This window comes from Otolemur garnettii, unplaced genomic scaffold (genome assembly GCF_000181295.1).
Source record: "Otolemur garnettii isolate 467f Iridium unplaced genomic scaffold, OtoGar3 scaffold00005, whole genome shotgun sequence".
Taxonomy (NCBI): domain Eukaryota; kingdom Metazoa; phylum Chordata; class Mammalia; order Primates; family Galagidae; genus Otolemur; species Otolemur garnettii.
The window spans coordinates 2473017-2478684 of NW_003852400.1; the positions used below are offsets into that span (position 1 = coordinate 2473017).

General features: G+C 39.0%; 1 pseudogene across 1 annotated transcript; it reads left to right on the forward strand.

Annotated features, from left to right (window-relative positions):
* Window positions 1-203: 203 nt before the first annotated feature.
* Window positions 204-832, forward strand: LOC100951721 (annotated as a pseudogene). The gene has a single exon (XR_002775765.1). The product of XR_002775765.1 is annotated as an M-phase phosphoprotein 6 pseudogene (transcript).
* Window positions 833-5668: the final 4836 nt, after the last annotated feature.

Here is a 5668-nt window from a genome sequence, read left to right on the forward strand (position 1 = left end):
CCCATGGATTTGAGGCTCAAAATTGCAACATCAACTCTCACCTAAATTTTCAGTCTGCCAACCTGCCCTGTGAACTTTGGATTTATTAGGTCCTGCAATCACATGAGATAAATTCTGAAAATAAATCAATATCTCTCTGTCTCATACATATTTTAGAAAGAAATATTTATCTATGAGCGCGCATGTGCAGCGGAGTACGTGGCTGGAGTGCCGCGCTGGGCTGCATCAGCCATGGCGGCCGAGCGGAAGACCAAGTTGTCCAAGAACCTGCTGCGCATGAAGTTCATGCAAAGGGGACTGGATTCAGAAACCAAGAAACAACTGGAAGAGGAAGAAAAGAAAATCACTGGTGAAGAGCACTGGTACTTGGACTTGCCAGCCCTGACAGAGAAAGAGAGTTTCATAATAGAAGAGCAGAGTTTCTTGTTATGTGAAGATCTTCTCTATGGAAGAATGTCATTCAGAGGATTTAATCCTGAGGTCGAGAAACTGATGCTTCAGATGAATTCTAAGAACAAAGCAGAAGTTGTTGAAGATGAAACAGAGGAGGCTGATGTGTCAGATGAAGAAATGGCTAGAAGATACGAGACCTTGGTGGGGACAATTGGGAAAAAGTTTGCCAAGAAGAGAGACCGTGCCAATTATGAAGAAGATGAAAATGGAGATGTAAAACCAATTAAAACAAAGAAGATGTTTTTGAAGCCCCAAGACTAAAACACATGCCTCAAGAGATGGCTCAGGGACAGCTTGTGAAAGACAGCAACGTATTTCAGAACTCACCCTGATGGTATCTCCATACCTATAATACTATAATGTCCATTTGTAAAGGGGTGTATCATTTTGGAAGCATGCTGTTTCTGAAACAGATGTGTGATGGATGTTATACATCCTTTGTTAATAGTATTCATTAAGAGTATGTTTCTAGCCCTTGATCTTCAAACGTACATCGGCACAGGGTTGCTTCCTAAAGATTCATTGACTTCAGGTTTTTTTGTAGTTCTCCAGTCACTGACTTTGAATGGACTCATAGAAATTAATACCAGTTTTTAAACTTATGTTTCACTTTGAATTATTAATCATGTGAGGCCAATTAATGCATACTTTTTGAAATCAAATATCATAACAATTCATTCTATGTAAATTCATCAAGAGCAAGCCTGCCTCTCCAGCCTGAAGCTTTTGCATGCCAGCAGGTCATTGTCAGTTCATGGTATTATGGGATTTTTGTTTAAAGCATTTAATTAATAGAAAAGGTTGTTTTGTAATAAACATCTACTTTGACTTTTTCTATTTTCTTACACTTTCAAAAAAAAAAAAAAAGAAATATTTATCTATTTATCTCTTAAAATTTTGAGATGAGATAGAGAGAAATAGAGATGGATGTCATTGTTAATCCAAGTTCCTGGTGCAGCTTCTGGTTCAAATTGGCCTTTCATAAAGGCCTTTCAGTGCTAACGAACACTTTATAAAAGATACTTGCTGACATCTTGCCTTTGAATACTGTGTCATTACTTTGAAATCCCAACAGAGCTCTTATTCTGGCATAGCAATTCCATGCAAATAGTCCCTTAAAAGAAGCAATCACCACAAATAGAATGAGACCCTTTATAACGTCTGTTACCAGCAAATTTTTTTATCCACTTAATGACTCACATTTCTCATTTACATAGTACTGATATAAAAATTCCTACTCTTTTGTGTTATTATAAATATTGACACAATAATGAATATAAACTCCTTAGCACAATGCTTGGCATGACAGAAGTGCTCAATGGTTATTATTAATAGTTATTATGAACAGCGCAAACAATAGCTTCTTAGATTATCACTATGAATTTTAACTGAATATAGGTATGTTTGGGAACTCTTTCGTTTGCCTTACTTATAAAATAAAGCAATGTAATAAAATAAATTTTAAAAAAATAAAGCAAAGTAATATGTATCCACATGTAAATCTTAGTCTAGAAACTCAAATGAGCACAAAATATAGGATTTTTTTACCATTTTTACTTAATTTCTCTTTCTGGCATACATTCTGCTAAGGTAGCAGAAACTAACTCCCAGCCAATCTAGACTCTGCTTTGCCCAAGGTTTATCTTGGCTTCAGGAGGCCCTAGAGAGCTAAGGCACTAGGTGGGGTAGTAGAGGTGGTAGCCTCTTGTCCCCTAGTTCTCTGTCCCCTTGTGTGTTCACTGTGACATCTACATTGTGGTACTTACGCAAGGTCAAGGCTGAGACTTCCTGTCCTTGTAAGGCTTTTTGTGTATCCTTTCCTTATCCTACCTTCTGACATGTGTGAGGGCACGAGCATCTTCCATTGCTTCCCTGACTCCATGGAGCAACCAGATCCCATCACAACTGTCTACAGCAGCCAGATCCCATCACCACTGTCTACAACAGCCGGATCCCATCACCACTGTCTACAGCAGCTGGATCCCATCACCACTGTCTACAGCAACCAGATACCATCACCACTGTCTACAGCAGCCTCTCTGCCCAGACACACCATTTCCAAGTATTTTCTGGGGTCTTGCTGCCTCCCAGATGCTCTGCTTGGTAAATAAAGTTCCCTCTATTTCTGGATCCTTGGAGGTGAGGAAGATTCCTGTTTAACTTTGCTCTTCTCTGGGTTTAGATTTTAACACACACAAGAGTCTGAGGACTCAGTGGGTTCTCTCTGAATACTACTGAGGGTTTATTTGAATAGGAGAAAGGGGATCTGCTTAAAGAATGAAAATACAAGCTGGAAACCACAGACTTTTTTTTTTTTTTTTTTTTTTTTTTTGCCATGAGCAGATTATCAGTGAAAGTCTACTGTAATTCAATATTTATGCAAGGAAAAATTCAGAGAAATATTTCACTTAGAAACATGATCCAAGATAGGTCTTAAAAACTTGAAATCACCAAGAATCCCTTGAGATACAACGTGGTGGCAAGTCATGCTGGCTTTCCCTGCCTTCCCTGGTAGGTGGCAGGGCTGCTGTTGTCCTGCTCTCTGTATGGCTTTGGTTTGCAAGGAACAGAAAGCCAACCTGAATTAGCTGACACCAAAAGATCACAGTGTCTCATGGAAGGCAGAGTCATCAACAGCCAGAGCCAGGGACTGGAGCTCTGTCAACCGGTCTCAGATCCTTTCTTTTCTTCCTCTCTCAGGCCATCTGCCTTTATTTCTTCCACCCTTATAATGACAAACATAGCACAAAGCCCCCGAATTTTACATCACTAGTAGGTTAAACCCTCTGGAAAGAGACAGAGTTGAGTCTCAGATCAATGTCCACATTCCTGGGAAGAAAATTGGTGGACCCAGATTGTATCTGGGGTTCACTCCTAGACCAATAAATTGTGGTGCAGGTCTAATTTACATTTGAACTAATACGGCAGCTCCCAAATTCACCTTGTGGATAAGCAAGAAGACAGGATAGTTCCTAGAAAGGGAAGAGAACACCCAGAAAAGGGAATGGGTGAATTCTGGACATACAAAATAATGGAATGCAGTCACCCGCCCCGTGTTAGAATGCTCCTCCAAACCCAACCTGCTTTCAGACCCACTCACAGAATCTGCCAACCCCAGTGAGGACAAGTTATGGGAGAAACAAAAAATTAGAGAATTCTTTTTATGGAAAAGTTTAGGAGCCCTGCATCATCCTTCGGTAGGATACTTTTTTAAAAAACCAACCTTTTTCCAGATTACAGAGAAGAGGAGGAAGTAGAGAAGAGGCAGACCCCACTAAGTTGAGTGAGGGACAAGCTGAGATTTTCATCTCTTCATATCGAGCCAGAGAAACTTTTTGAGGGAGTGACTTTGAAAATTAATAACACTTTAGAGAGGGATGGAAAATAGCTTGAGGAAGTCTCGCCCAAGCATAGTAATACTGGCTTGACAAAAAGACTGCTACATGGGGACAGAGGGACAGACAGTGTGACAGGAAGAGATCACTGGCTGCTCAGGGCTAATTTTGTAAGTCTGAAGATGGGAGTTCAAATCAGAAAACCGTAGAGGGAAGGAAAAACTAAGTCCCTCCTCCCAGACCTTAGTAAGAGGCCATTCTTAGTACAACAGAATTGAACTGAGATTTAACTGTAGGTGCTTACCTAAAAGATGAAAAAAAGATAAATAAAAACTAGTAATGCTGCTGGTTGCCTGGGGGAAACTGGACAGCCAGGCTCTGGTGGTGGACAGAAAGACTTTTACTCTTTTAGATTTTTTAATATTTTGACCCATATAATACCTAATAAAAATTAACTAAAGTGGTTCAAAATTATAAAATCATTAATAGAGTAGTAGTAAAAAATAATAAATGGAGAATAAGTTACTGGTAAGATTTTATATATTACTAAATTTTATAATAGAAAGAGGATTATTTTGAAAATGTATCTAGATATGAGTATGGTGTAATTTTAAATGCTAGCCCAAATTGATATTCCCAGAAATACTTTCAACGTGCATATTAACAATAAGTTTTGCCTTTCTCTCTGTAATGAGGATCATATAGAAAGGAAAAAATTCATCCTTAATGCTGTCCCATGATCTTTCTGTTTCCCCATCCTCTGCACTGCTCAACCTCCCGCCTTGTCAGCACTAATGCCCAGGGAAGGAAGCCATCAGCTGTGTGGCAGTGGGAATTGGTCCCTCCACCTTTGCCTGAATATGTGGAACCATCTTTGCACACTTATGCCTATAGGAAGGCTACTCTCTCTCTCCAGACACAGAATTCCACAGTACAGAATCACAGAGTTCACTGGCCATGTTGAAAGCTTTTCTAGACACCACAATAAAGACCAGTTGAATAAAATATAAGGTCTCTATCTAAGAAAATCCTACTTTGTGAGGGCAAATAATAAATAGACATATTTTGGTATGATGACACTAACGCCTATTTATTTGTGCTATTTGCTTGTTTCAGATACTTATTTGAAAATGAAAGCTTGGAAATAACCAAAAGTTTAGTCATTTTCTTATACACAAAGAGATCTGTTCCTCAACAGTGCTAATTTCAAAATGAGACCAACTTACATAAGCACAGTTCATTTTGGGGGGATATTATATAAGGCATAAAAAGACTTGTTCCCATATCATAAGGACAGAGCCAACTGTTCCTCCTTAATCTTTCGTGGCTTGTTCATCCCAGGGCATCAGTTCCTAATCATTTTGTTTGCTTTTCATTTGGTCCTTTCAGATGATCTTCCCTCTCATGTGAGCTTACTACAGCCTTTCTCTTTCCATTAATGAATCAAACATGAGAATACTCAATTCATTAATTTATTGCATTTCTTCTGGGTGTTGGGGGGATGGTGGCTGCCTTAAAATATGCAAAACATTCTTATGTGAAAAGGAACTTATCACATAAGACACAGAAGACTGTGTTCAATAGGAACAACTATAAAGGGGGAGATTCCTGCACAGCATCAGAACAAGTTCTCTAACTTGATCTGCCTCGTAGTAACTTGTGCTGCCTTAAACAGGGTCAAGTTCCTTTTAGCTCAATGAGTCTACACAGACACTGAATAAATACTTTTCAGGAAGATGAGAAAAGAGGGTTGAAGCTCAGCAGGGGGCCAGAATAGGACAAGATTTTTTTTTAAGGAGTCTAGGACAAAATAAAAATGTGGAGCCCTTTGTCCAAAAATTAAAAATGTCAAGATGGTGACAGCAAAGCAGTAAAGCAAG